The following is a 15,409-nucleotide window of genomic DNA, read 5'->3' as shown; positions in this document are numbered from 1 at the left end:
TCATCCAAATGTTTGATAGAAAAAATAAAGCAAATTAGATGTTTGGATGAAAATGGCAAAAGAATTCCAAAAGTGAATGACTATATAGTACAAAAAAGTTGTTTTGAATGAAAATGACAAACATGCCCAAACCTCATGGACGATTTTGGCAATTTACCCTTTAGTTTAATCTCTTCTAATTAATTATAGATAACTCTCCTACTAAATATTAATTTTTTTAATCTTTTCTACTTAACTATATATAATTATTTTTTAGTTTAAATTTAATGTATACTTCTCATTTATAATATTAATATTGCTTTATATATAAAATTAGATTTATTACGGGTTTTAAATATAATTTATATTTCATCACTCAAATGGTTGCTTATTTACTTCTTGAATAACATGTTCGACCACTGTATTTTCTTTTCAATAATCATCTCCGCAATCACCATATCTATCGCATACCAAGTATATCCATTAGTTTTTTTAATATAATTTTCTTATTATTTGGTATATAAAATCATATTTATTAAAGCCGTGTAATATACGAGGTTTTTTTAAGATATAACTTTTTTATTATTTGGTAAACAATATTAAATTTATTCAATCCGTGTAATATACGTGATTTTAAAGATATAACTTTTTTATTATTTGGTATATAAAATTAAATTTATTCAACCCGTACAATATGGTTATTATAAATATAACTTTTTACTATTTAATATATAAAATTACATTTGTTTAACCCGTGTAATAAAGGAGGTTTTTAAAGATATATTGTTTTATTATTTAGTATATAAAATTTATTTATTCAACCCGTGTAATACACGGGGTTATATCCTAGTATTATTATAAATAAATATAAAAAAACAAAAGTGTAAAAGATAAAAAGATAAAATTTATGTGATTAAAATAATACATATGGGTCATTCGTTATCTCTAAAAATTTGTGTAACTAAGTTATGGATAACTTTAAATTAATTAATAGTCACAATATCTATTTATTTATGTGGGAAAAAACAATTGAGATTAACCCATAAAATGTCATGTGTCCCTCATATAATTTCTTTTATTATATACTATAAATTTAGATTTTAAACACATCTCCAATTAAAGTGTTTTTAGTTAACTTTTAATTACCGTAAAAATTTATTAAAGATAACTTTTTTGTAATAAATTAAATGCAAAGACTTACTACCGAAAGCAAAACATTGAGATGGTCCAACGAAAGAATTTAATATATAATTTCTTGCTAAGAAAATTAAAACTCGTTTTCTCAACAAAATTTATACTTTATTTTTTCTTAACTACATGTTTAGAAAGACAATGTTGCTAACGTTATAATTATCACTAAATATGCAAGGGAGTCTGTTGGCACATCAATAAGTCAAATTAAATCGTCTTAACTTTATTATTTTTCTTTGTATCATGCTATAATTCATTATTCATTAATAATCAGTTATCAATAGCTAAAATAACGGGGGGAATTTGAGGAGAGAGAAACTATTGCCTTGGATTGACTAGAATGCCCCTAAACAAACTCACGCGCCTCTTTTCTTCCCTTCAATTTCCATCATTTAATCTTAGCTCTTGATTAACTAAATGGATGGTCAAGATCACTTCCTAGCCTTCTTAGCCAAATAAACTTTCTATTGTATCTCCACCAAATAAATAAATAAATAAATGTCACAAATATATCAGCTCAATATTATATTTTTCGGCTTATCTTATTTTACTCTTCATATTTTGTTTTTTAATTAACAAAACTTAACTAAAAACAATACTAATAAAATATCTTACATTAATAAATCGTCCTATAATTTCTACTATTTTATTACTTGACTATTTAATATTTAGTCGTTGAATTAAAATTAATAACATCATAGTATGTTGATACAAGTATAGATGCAGGAAGTACATGTAATAGAAAGAATATCCAAAAGAAACTAGATCGGTGAAATTGAATGCTTTAGGGAGCAGTGACACATGGTGCTCACTATACACATGGTCCTCAATCATATCTACATTATTATTGTTCATTTAAAGCACCCTTATCAAATACAAAGGCGATGCATCATTTACTTTTCTTCAACTTTTTGTTGATTATTTAGAGAATCTATTTCATAAAGCTCCATTTCAATATAATCCAGATGTTTGGCATAGTGATATCATACATACATACATATACATATACATATACATATACATATACATATACATATACATATATATATATATATATATATGTATATATATACATATATAAAGGCTGGTTATTATACAAAATGCCTTAACGTACGTTGCGTACGCGATTCAGTTTTAACATGCGAAATTTAGTTTACAACATGCAACTTTCATTTATTTATACACATGCGACTTGTAGTTTTTTTAATCCATGCGATTTGTAGTTTTTTATAAACATGCGATTTACCTGCTTTTTTTGTACATGTGAATTTCATTTTTTCAGTAGCAGGCGACTTTCATTTTTTTTAACATAACGTGCGATTTGTCATCGCGTACGCAGCGTACGTTAAGGCATATTGTACGATATACTTTTTCTATATATATATTTTTAGAACTTGCAGAACCGGTTTAGACTCTTAGATCATTTAATCAATGGCTTAAAATAATAATGGCATTATTGTAATTAAAGAAACTTCAAATGACATTTTAATTAATAGAAAAGGGTATTTTGGGAATATTAAAACAAATTAGTTCCAAATTTATCTCCATCTATCTCTAAATTTAAAAACTTGTTTTATCATTTCCATTCATCCGTCATCGTCTCCACATCTGTCAACAGCAGTATGAAGCTCCTTCTCTTCCTATCTTTATTGTTTATCGTTTGATTTGATGGTATACTACAGTTTTTATATATAATTACTTCTTTGATATTTGTTTAACTTAAAAAAAAATTCATTGAACTACTACTCCACTTATTAGAAATATACATCAATGAAACCCCATTTGTTCTTTAATTATGATTTTAGAATACTCATTTTATTATTAAACCAACAGAGGAGGTTTGGGTTTTCTATTTTTTTTTTCTTTTTCAAAGTATTCGATTGTATCTCTAATTTGATGTTTATACTTTATTCATTCATTAACAAAGGTTAAAAATAAGAAAGTAGTCAATAATATTTTTCTTTGTTATATTACACATATGTTGAATAATTACATATGTGCAAATGATTAACTTACATGTGTGTAATTTTTTAACTTATATATCTCTAATACAAGAAATAGTTTTAGTTTGTTTTTAGTTTAATTATTTTATAAGTGTATATAAATTCTAATTTTACTTGTTAGTTAACAATCGAATATGCATGTTTAAATATCAAAGTTATTTAAATTGATTGGTATGTTTAGTTTTTTGCATTCATGACATGTTTTGCGATTATTATTTCATGATTTTCATCATTTGAGGTGTTTGCTTTGGAAATACTTCAAAAATTAATGGAGAAGAAAGGGGTGAGTGAAAATGGACTTGTGGGTTGAAAAGATCTACATAAATTTTAATTGCTTTGAAGTGCAGATGTATAAGCATTTATGTTCCTACATATGCATAAGACATCTATGAACATACGTGTAAATGTAAATTTGAATTATGTCTTTGAGCTAATGTATATTTTTTTAATTTTTTTTCTTATATTGACGATCAGTTTGAAAATCGAATGATTCATATAAAGATTTACATATGTGTAACTACATGATTAACTTAAAAATTAAATAATCAGTATCAAGTTTACATATATGTAAATAACATACATACATGCATGTAAATAGTTATTTACGTATATGTGTATGACATTCGTCTTTGAATAAATTCCTTACTAGTTTGAAGAGTTACACATATGCAAAGAATACCCTTCAATATACGAAGAGCATTTACATACATTCAAATAGATAATAGTGAGTCAGTTTGATTTTTAATCATGCTAAAGAAATTTAAAAAACGAGTGACCTGTTGAAGTTTAGTTAAATTATTGGATATATTTGTAATGTGTAAAAGTTTAAAGAAGTGAAAAAGAAAGAAAGAGAAAGTAAATTAGTTAAGTAATATGAAAGATAAACTAATAGATAGAATACCAGTTTTACCCTTTTATATTTTTATTTATATTTTTTATAACAAATAAAATAAGTGGTCCATATTGGTTTTGCAATTTCTCTCTAAAGAAAGATTTCTGCAAAGAACCCAACCCTATATATATATATATATATATATATATATGGGTTAGGTTCAAACGTGAACAAAATCCTATGCGTGAACTGCGTGAACTGATTTGGGCCCTTGGTTTTTATCATCTCAAGATTTTAAGTCAATGGCATGATGGTAATTATTTGATTAATTGTTACTAATTAATTAAATGAATAAGGGTATATGTGTAATTTCTTTTTTAAACTGATTGCATAAATCTCGTTCTCTCTCACAAATCATCATATTCAATCTTTCTTCATCATCCAACTTTCTCTCACCTTCATCCCCCAGATCCAGATCGAAGAAAAATCATAATATTCAATCTTTTCTCTCACCTTCATCGCCCAGATCCAACTTTATCTCTGACCTTCAATCTTTCTCACCTTCATCGCCCAGATCCAGATAGACGCCCGTCAACCCTTCATTCTTTCTGCAACATCGGCGAGAGGTATAAAATCACACAAACACACAGCTTCGTCCTCATTCTCCTTCCCTGTACAACCACACAGTTATCAACCGTAACCACTTTCTTCTTCCCTCCCTCCACACACATATCCAATCCACCCACAAACATCGAAAACCCCAATTTCCAGAGGTAAAAATTTCATCTTCTCTTGTGGATTTCAAATTTCATATATATTCTTTTTCTTATATCTGGGTATCTTGTAATACTAATTAAACTCAAAACTCTGTTGATAATAATTAACTAGGGGCGATTATGGATTTATGGGGGTGTTTGAGAAGAAAAAGAATAAGGTTATCATAGAAGAAGGGTATTTGATTGGAAGGCTCGTGGAGGCTAGCAATTGGGAAGCAGAAGATAAGGTTGGATCCTTTTGAAGTTTAATGATTTTTTTGTTTCGTTTTTTTTTTAATAACAAGGGTCCTGTTGATATAATCTTTTTAAATTAATTAAATGGTAATTATTTGATTAATTGTTACTAATTAATTATTGCCTCACTTGTATAACCAGTGGATCAAATTGTGTTAAGTTGGTATAAAGAAAGTGTTGTTAGATATTGCAGATAAGGTGTTTGATAAAATGTCCCAGTGAGTTAAATTATAGAATTATGGCTTCTTTTGCCTCGTTTACAAGTAGGAGGATGTTTGTAATTGAAAGCAATCAGATAAGGTAATTCTTATTCGTTTATTGTTATTTATACGTAATTGTTATTATCTAGCTATTTAGTTTTATTCAGTCGGATTGCTCTGTTTTTAAGGCGATGTACACATGTGTATTCTGATTTGTGCTCTGGTTTTAAGGCGCTGTACACATGTGTATTCTGATTTTGCTCTGTTTTTAAGGCGCTGTACACATGTGTATTCTGACTTTGCTATGTTTTTATTGCGATTTACACATTTGTATAGCGTCTGTTTTTGTGATATCTCATTTTTTTTTTGTGTATTGAATGTGTAAAGTTGTTGATGTACACTTGTGAATTATGCAAAGTACTAACTGCTGAGTTTTTTTTGTGTTATTATAGGAGACGTCGTAAACGAGGAAAGTGGAGATGGAAGGTCGATAAGGATGATTCACGTATGAGGTCGATAAGGATGATTCACGTATGTTTGTTTGCTTGGTCAATAAGGATGATTCAGCATACAACGCGGCGAATAGTTGTAAAAGACTATGTCTTTTTTATTTTTCCGATTATGTTGAGTTTATTGTTTTCACGAAACTGGAACTTGTAATTGTATGTTTTTTTGGTTTGGCAAACATTATGGAAATTGTTATTTGCTTAATATAAAAGAGTTTTACAGGTTTTGTTTATATGTATGTATTATGTAGCTAATTACACATATGTACCTTGCCGAGTACACATGTGTACTGTTCAATTCATATCCAAGTACACATGTGTATACCGGTGAAATATGAAAAATAAAAATGAAATAAAAGATATTGTGGATAATGAATTTAAAATAGGAAATATGTAACTTAATTCAATTATTAAAATAATGATTTAAATCTAATTTTTATATAATTACAATCATACCCTTAACAACTAAAAAGGAAATCCAGGGTCCAGATCTGTTCACGCAGTTCACTCTTGGGAGGTTGTTCACGCTGGAACCCTATCCATATATATATATAGTGGAAGGTTCAAATGAGAATAATTTTTTTGTAAGAAGAAAAAAGAAAAAATTTCAACCAATAAGAATGCTTCATTTTACTTCATTTAATATTTGTATTTAATTTTAATATAAGGGTATATTGGTAAACTTACATAAATCATTAATTTGTATTCTTCCCCTTTAATAACTAGCTAAATTAAATTTGTAACTCCTTTTCAAAATATATATACTTTTTCCAAATTAAAAAAACAACTTAATTTAAAGTGTAGAATAAATTACTAGTTGTGTAGGATAAATTACGAGTTGTGTAGGATATATTTCGTGGGGTGTAGGATAAATTTCGACTGTGTAGGATAAAATTCTATAATGTGTAGGGTATATGTAGGAAAATTTTGATATGTTTAGGTTTTGTAGATTATATATAGGATAATTAATGATCAGTTGACTAATTAATTAAAGAGAGAAAAATTAATTATATGAGTTATAAATGAAATAGCATTTTACTAATATGCCCTTTCTTCTTTTTCTTCTCACATTAAATTTCTTCTCAAATGAACCTTCCCCTATATATATATATATATATATATATATATATATATAGAATATATGAGAAGGTTTAAATAAGAACGCTAAATGTTGTGAGAATCGTGAGAACGAATGAAAAAACCGCAAGAACTTGGTCAAAAACAATTCAAATTCATCTTTTTACACTTATCATTGTTATTCGAATACAATGTTAGAAATTTAATTTACACGTTTAAATTTGTTGTATTTCACAAATTTACACATGTGTAAAAATCTAATAAGAGTGATTTTGAGAGAAGAAATGAATTATTTGATGTTGTATATTCTTTTTTGATGTTGTATTTTAATTACAATGAGGTTTGTATTTAAAAAAATTGGTTTTGATCGGTTTTCTCATTTGTTCTCACGGATCTCGCAATATTTAGCGTTCACAAGATAACCCTCCCGTCTATATATAAATATATATATAGAAACGCGATCGGGAGAAAACGATCAAAAGTGTGAGAATGGTGAGAACGCTTCCTGGCCCAACACGTGTCACGCCGCTTAGAAAAGGGCGGAAGGGCTTTTTTGTCCTTTCATCTTCTTCTTTTCCTGTTCCGCTTTTTCCCAATGTTGTTTTAATTTTTGGTTTTTGAGATTTTTGGCGTTAATCAAATTCAATAATTAATGGCGTTTTAATGGTTCCATTGTATCAACATTTTGGCGTTTATGGCGTTATTCACATCGTATGCCATTTGGAACACAGGGGGCAGGAAATCTATCTGAATGGCGTTTTCCAAGGCGTTTAAACAAGTTGGCCTATTGATCTATTTTTTTGAGTAACCTGCCATTTTGGTCCCTGAGGTTTGGTCACTTTTGCCATTTTAGTCCAAATCTCAAACTTTTTAAATTTGGGTCCCTATGGTTTCACTTTTATTGCCATTTTGGTCCAAAAATCAAATCACCTATTATTTAGCTATTAAAATCTGATTATTTTGTCTTTTTCTTCAGGGGCAAAACAGTCCATCTGAATTTAATATAACATATTATTAATTAAAATAATTATTTTAAATTCTTTTACCCCATAAATGGTCAGGAGATATATCTTCCCTCATAACTTCATCTTCCCCAAATTATCTTCCCTCAAAATCACCTCACACCAAACCCTAATCCCTAATTCATCTTCTAAGCATGGTGGTTTGCACATTAGGCATCTCGAAGAGGAGAGCGTTACAGTTATAATGATATACGAATATGTTTATGGTTAATATACTGGAGAAAAAATAGAAAGTTGTAACGTTGTAAGAGTGCCATAGGAAGCCACAGACTCTTTCAACAACTTAAAGCTGCAATTGGCAATCGCCTCTCCCGAGGTATGCATTTCTTCCGAAAGCGCAGTTCTTACACCAAACATACTTTCCTGTGAAAGCAAAAGGAATCTATGAAGCAAATTGGAATAAGTCTCCATGCTCTCCTCAAGTGCTTTGGCATCTGGTCCTTCTGCAGTCCAAAGTGTTCCCACTGCATAACAAAATAACTGACTCAAGTGACACCAGTTTAATAGCTAAATATGCAATTGCCATCATGCTTAGAAGATGAAGAAGATGAATTAGGGATTAGGGTTTGGTGTGGGGTGATTTTTAGGGAAGATGAAGTTATGAAGGGAATATATATCTCCTGGCCATTTATGGGGTAAAGGAAATTTAAAATAATTAATTTAATTAATAATATTTTATATTAAATTCAGATGGACCATTTTGCCCTTGAAAAAAAGACAAAATAACTAGATTTTAATAGCTAAATATAAGGTGATTTGATTTTTGGACCAAAATGGCAATAAAAGTGAAACCACAGGGACCTAAATTTAAAAAGTTTGAAATTTGGACTAAAATGGCAAAAATGACTAAACCTCAGGGACCAAAATGGCAGTTTACTCTTTTTTTTATAAACATTTTGGCGTTTGTGGTATCTTGGTGTTTTACTATTGTTAAATTATATTTCAACCACAGGAAAAAAAAATACAAGGGAAGGAAACAAATCAAAAATCCTAATCGCATCTTTTTTCCCAATCTTCAGTGTCATCAGTCTCCTCTTCTTTAATAGTTCAAGAACTGTCATCAAATATATGGCGTTTTATGTAAAACTTAACAAACCCATGGGTTTGATTTTTTTTTTGCCTGCTCGTCTATTGAACTGGCTTTTTTGTGGATGTTTGGGGACATAGATCTATGGCGTGTGAGTGGGTTTTTCGCTTTTTCTTTATCTAGATCTTCATCTTTATAGTGAACCCACTCTTCAGTGTCATTGACCTCTTCTCCTCATCCAAACCTTATTCAAGAACAAAAAATACAAAATGCCATATGACTGGCATCAGTATTTTTTTCCTGAAATTTTGTCCATCTCATGCAGCAAAATCTTTCTGAGGTACTCCCCTCTGATAACAATTCATTCAGTTTATTTGTTGGCGTTTTACAGTGGGTGGTGTCACACCCCAACCGATGGCGGAAACATCGGGGTTCGAGCACTAGGTGTCACACCCTGGCTTTGCGGAAACGTGGGTTAATTTGGTGTGACTTCTTAATACCATAGCTTAATCACAACCAAGCTATATGAATTTAAAACCATGCAGATCATCCATTGATTAAAATCTTAAAAACCAAAATACCACAACATTGTTTTAAAATGCAGACACATGCATCGAGTTTACAACAATACAAAATAAAAACATTGTTCTTAAGACACAACCACAAATATAAAATAGACGTAGTTTAAGAACTGTGACTCGTCCAGGTAAAAGCCACAACCCTTAAACTCGGATGATCCCATAACTCTACGCAGCGTGAAAACGTAGCATACCATGCCAGATCCTTAGTTCCCTGAAATACATGTGAGTTAGAAAAAATCAACAAAAATTGTTGAGCGAGTTCATGTGTAGTGAGTATGTAAAACCTTTGTAAGTATAAAATTCCTGGTATGTAGCAAATAAGGAAATAAAGAGATCACCAATGGTTTGCAAGGCCATTGATATGTGTAAAGTGCAGTAGGAAGACTCAAACCTAGCAGATTTTTGCGTCGGGCACCAAGTCACCCGAGGTCCGTACTGTTGGGCCTGGGGCTGGGCTCGCTACACCCAGATAGATCTACCGCTATTGTCCCTCGGTCCTACTCTGAGGATTAATGGCCTCCAGTTCCCGCCTACTCACTCACATGATCTAAGTAGTAACCCTCCTTACGCTAATCATACCATGTGTAAAAGTACTCATAATCATAGTAACATGTATTTCACCCCCGCAGTTAAAAACTGAAAACAGTTAAGAGAAAAGGGGGACATGAACTCACCGTAGTGCGTCTCTAACTAGAAATCTCCCAGTCAACCTGCTGTGCGACGACCTACACGTACTAACTTCTATTAGACGAACGGTCGTGCCTTAGCTTAAGGTTTTAGTTTTTGGGAAATAGTTAGACAACTATTTCGTATTTACTCTTCTTAATTATTTGGTAAATATATTCCTTCCCAAGGATTGGGGTTTTAATACATGTGCGTTTATATAACTCCATGAATATATTATTAAGTCCCACTTAATATAATATATTCTAATTTATTCGTTTAAAACATTCTATCTCCAAAATATAATTATTTTTCCCAAAAATATTATATTTTATTCCATACCATATTCCAAAATAATACTTTTATCAAAATACACACTTACGAGTATTTTTTGAAAATACGTAAGTTACATTTAAAGTTCGGGTGGTAATAATGATGCCGGTGTAACTTAAATATTTATTGTGAGGGCGTTAGTATTATTTTGAAGTCGTTATTATTCAGTATGTTCCAGTAATATTATTTTTACTCTAAAAATAATATTTACGTAGTTCACAAAATAATCATGAAATTCACACAAGTGTTACTATGAAAAATATCTATACTATATATAATATACATATCCAAAGGACTTCTTAAGGTCATTGAAATTTCTTTAAAACACCCATAAAGCATGATGTACAAGTCTTTTAAGCATCAGAAATCATCCATTTCCACTTATACCCTTCAACTAAAAAACACAGATACATCAGGGTTTCACTCTCATTTCAAAACATTTCAAAATGCCCGCTTCCTGCTCCTCTCTCTCTCTCTCTCCGGCGATTCCAGATCTGGATCTAGGGTTTTTCTCCATCACATTTCTACTACTCCAATTCCTCATGGAAATCATACAGTCCTCTCAAAATCAAACTTAAGTCTAGGTTTTGAACTTCACGGAGTAAGTGCTTTTCTAGATTTTGTCCAAATTCATTGGAATTTTTTATTGTAGATCTAGGTTTCAAACTTTTGATATGAACTGATTTCGTTGAGGTAATTGTTGTTTGGATCTGTAAATATGAAATCTGTACCATTTGTTTTGTTACATGAGTTGAAGATGATGCAAGGTGTTGTTTTAATTGGTGGTGGTTAGCAACGATAGAGATGGTGGTGGTCTGCGGCTTGTGGTGGTAATGGTTAGCTTCAACAGATTCTGGTGACCCAATCTAGGGTTTAGAGTTTCGACCAGATTCTGGTAGCCCATCTAGGGTTCAGACCATAACCCTAATCCGGTGAAAGTTGTAAATCTGGTCAGTAAGGGAATGACAACGAATTTCGTGTTGTGTGGTACTGTATATATCATTTCACCATTTTTAAAAATTTTTAAGTTATAGCAAAAGATGAGGTTTTAATTTTTGCTAAGGTTCATAAAAACTTCATTAGAGATGATGGGGTTTTAGTTTTTGAAATGGGGGGTTTTGGGTTTAATGGGGTTTTAGTTTTTGAAATGTGGGGTTTTTGGGTTTAATGGGGTTAGTTTTTGAAATGGGGGGTTTTGGGTTTAATGGGGTTTTGACCATAAAGGTAAATATTTGGGTCCTGTCAAAACGAGTTAGGTTGACCTGGAATTTACCTGAAACTTCAAAGAAAATGAAGAGGTTCTGACCATAACCCTATCTGTGTAATTTACCGGTGAAAGCTGTGTAATTTGTTCTGAAAGCCACCGGGGTGATGCTCGAAAATGGCAGTGGTGATGATGGTCATAGGTGGTGAGACAGTGGTTAGAGTGGTGTTAAAGTTGGATCTCCTGATCTGACTGGATGGACAGCAACTGCTGGAGACCCATGTGATGAGAAATGGCAAGGTGTTGTCTGTGATACTACTAATACAAATATTATATCAATGTATGGAAACCCTATCTTTCAATTTTGTGGCAATTTTTTAAATTAATTGTTTTGATTTTTAATTTTCTTATTTTGAATAGAACTGTTCATGGTGCTAACTCAGTACGAGAATCGGGTGATACCCTAGGAGCATTTTCTTTCCTTCAAAGCATGTAAGTGACTGTTTGATATTGTAGAGTCAAAGGTCTATAATTTTCTGCATGTTAAACCTATATTCTGTTCATCTGGAATGAATATATTGCCTTCTGACATGTGGTTCTTAATGATATGTAGGCTGGCATGGGAGCCCTTCTTCTAAACCTAAACATACTTTCAAAGTATTCAGAAGGTGATGCATTTCTTTCACATTTTTAGTTTATTTATTATTTTTATCAATACATACTTGTATATGTTTTGGATTCTGGATCTCATGTTGGTTCCTTTAAACATCATTCTCTTCAATGATTGAGGGGAAGAACGAAGAGATGTCAACATCTGAGTTATCTGGAGGAGCAACGATACACTATATATTTCAGTCAATATTCGTCAAGAGTTTGGAGGTGCGCCTTCACTTGTGTATCTATAGATGTATCAATGCAGTTCTTTTTGCATGATATTGATTTACTGTTGAAGCTGATATTGATTTACTGTTGAAGGAAGTGGACCCTCGTTCGGTTCGTTTACAGCCCTACCTATTACAAAGGTGTAAAATTACCCGTTGCTCCAAGGGTCATCGTTTGTTTTGATGGTTACGTTTATATGATATATTACAGATGGACTACATAAACACCTCGCACCCAAATTTTGTTGGTGGGAGTAAAGCGGTTGAGATAGCGTTGCAGCAAGTCAAATCCTCTAAGATTGCATCAACAATACCAAAGCAAAAGGTATGCATATAATCTGCTTTCAGTTGCAAACTCTGTAGTATCATTGTATAACATCTTTCCTTACATTCTTTTGATTTTCATATGTTTACATTACATTGATAATTGAAGATGAATCAAGCGGTTTATAATTATAGTTACATGATTTGTTGATTTTCACGCGTTTACGTTTGATTGAAGTAGAATCAGACGATTAATAACATATATGATTTCTGGATCTTCATGTATTTACGTTTGATTAATAATTGAAATTGAATCAATCAACTTTTAAATTATAATTACATGATCTGTTGCAGCTAAGGAGCTAAGTTTGGATGTGTTGAATCAATATCTGGAGAAGAAGATATTTACGAAACTCAAAAGACCTTTTGCGGTGGTTTACATCCACACTGAAGCTTGTAAGAGCGAGAATTTTTCCGGAATATCCTTTCTCCGGTCAGTTTACGATTCGATTCCGGTCACCGTCAAACAGAATCTCGAAACGGTTTACTTCGTTTATCCAGATCTACAGTCCAGGCTCTTCCTCGCCACATTCGGCCATTTCATCTTCACCGTAGGGTACACACTTTACTCACTTTTATCGTTTGTGCAACCGGTTGTGTCACTTGTCACAAGGAATTTCTTTTTATTCAACACCTGTGATATCCAGGTTATAATATTGTTCTGTCAATTGGGTGTGTCATAATTATTGGTCTTAAGATCACCTATTACAAAGTTAGGGTTTGAAGATCATTTGTTTAAATAAAAACTTATGTGGCCAGCTCTGTTGTTTTCAATAGTTTGGACATTTTAGAAAAATAAAGGATAAATTTGACTATTTTACAATTGGTTTTCCACTGTGTTTCTACTGTATTACTTTTACAAATATTATTGGTGTTCAGTTTTAAGAAAGTTATAAACCCAATTTATAGAATTAAAAGTATAGTTGGATATGGAAATATATTTTGTTTTACGATTCCAGTTGTTGAAATAATGCTGAACACATCTCTCAAGAACTCTTAAAGAGTTGGATAAAAGTTTTAAGTCCACAAGCTTAGAGTTATATTGAAGCTCATTTAGCACAAATTAGAATACAAACGTCAGGAGTCCGCTGGCAGTTTTTAAGAGTTAGTGTCTTGAAGCATTTACATAATATTACAAGTTGCATTTGTTAGGTGTTATTTTATAAAGATTTGATGCTATAAATCTCAAGATTTTTTTCTAATGATATTTAAGCTATATAGTTACTTGATCTACGGGATATTATAGTTTGAAATTTGAAAATAAGACTTCATTGTAGAAATACTTTTTTATGTTTTATACTGCAAAAAAGCTTCTCAATGCTATGAAGTGATAGTTATAAAATAGGACTTCACTGTAGAAATATTTTTTTTTTATGTTTTAAACTGCAAAAAAGCTTCTCAATGCTATGAAGTGATAGTTATGATATGTATACAATACAACTTCAATCAATTTTAAAAGTCACTTTGAAGTCAAGATTTTATTGTAATTTAACATGTTTGATTCTACATTTTACTCACTGAAATTTCAGGAAGGTGTTACGACTATTGTAATTTAACTTTTATGTATTGACTTTTTTTGCTGATGCAAAGGGATCACGAAGTTCATGGGCGGGGGGACGTGGTAAATGGGCAACAGGAAGAGGAAGATTCAGAGCCACCATGATTGTAATGACTTTTCTTAACTGAACTGGCCGAGGTATGTTTTTAAAACCATAAACAGAAATATCCAAAAAAAAAACAAACCGTTTCAAAGAAGTAAAATTTGTTTTCGTAATGTGTATACAGAATTTTAATTGACCCATTTTGACTCATTGAGTGAAAATATCTTACCCAAACCAACCCATATAATTTAAAAGCAACCCTAAGTGACCCACTTGGAAGGCTTTGGGTCAAGATTGCCCCCTCTAATTGGTGCTTAGATTCTGTTTGGTGTCACTTTTGACTGAAGCAACCATAGTAGATGTTAAAATCAAAGTTAGTTTTATGTCAAATTGAATGTTGGGAAAAAAATAGTTATGTTGGTATATTCGTTGATTATGTTTGTCAGTTTTTTACTGCCAAAAATTGTTCAGCAGGTGGGTAGAGCTGCAATCAATCGCAGATTTCATTGAAGCCTTTATGACATGTATTGCATGAGCGTTGCACATCTGCGTGTGCACTATAAAGGCAAGAAGCATCTATGGGTCAGGCAAGCTGAAGAGGGTATGGCATATATGAAAAAATGAATAGGATTTAGAGGATGCAGATGATGATGAGGTTTGTAAGACCTGTATAAGATGGAATGAGTTCTCCAAGTACTATAGAGCTGAGACTTGAAATGGACTTATTTATGCATTTAAGTATGTTTTACATTAAGTTCCAATTTATTTTGTTTTTAATGATGTTTTTATGGTCATTGAATTGAAAGTTAATGAATAATTTAACTATGTAAAACCTTTTACTTTTTTAAAGATACTTAAATTTTTTATCTACATGAAACGGTTCGCGTCGAAATGGCTCGCGTCTAATCTCGTCTTGGCCTGAAACTCAAGTACCTCTTAGACTGATATCTTATAAAAACTTAAACAAGTTAAAAT

General features: G+C 31.3%; 1 long non-coding RNA gene across 1 annotated transcript; it reads left to right on the top strand.

The window, feature by feature from the left end:
• Nucleotides 1-12,288: 12,288 nt before the first annotated feature.
• Nucleotides 12,289-15,187, top strand: LOC110873766. The gene is made up of 6 exons (XR_004864523.1): nt 12,289-12,507; nt 12,604-12,621; nt 12,721-12,834; nt 13,128-13,389; nt 14,424-14,529; nt 14,909-15,187. It is a non-coding gene; the product is annotated as an uncharacterized LOC110873766 (long non-coding RNA).
• Nucleotides 15,188-15,409: the final 222 nt, after the last annotated feature.

Source organism: Helianthus annuus, chromosome 8, assembly GCF_002127325.2.
Source record: "Helianthus annuus cultivar XRQ/B chromosome 8, HanXRQr2.0-SUNRISE, whole genome shotgun sequence".
NCBI lineage: Eukaryota > Viridiplantae > Streptophyta > Magnoliopsida > Asterales > Asteraceae > Helianthus > Helianthus annuus.
The sequence above is the reverse complement of the archived record's forward strand: the minus strand, read 5'-3'. Positions and strand labels throughout refer to the sequence as shown.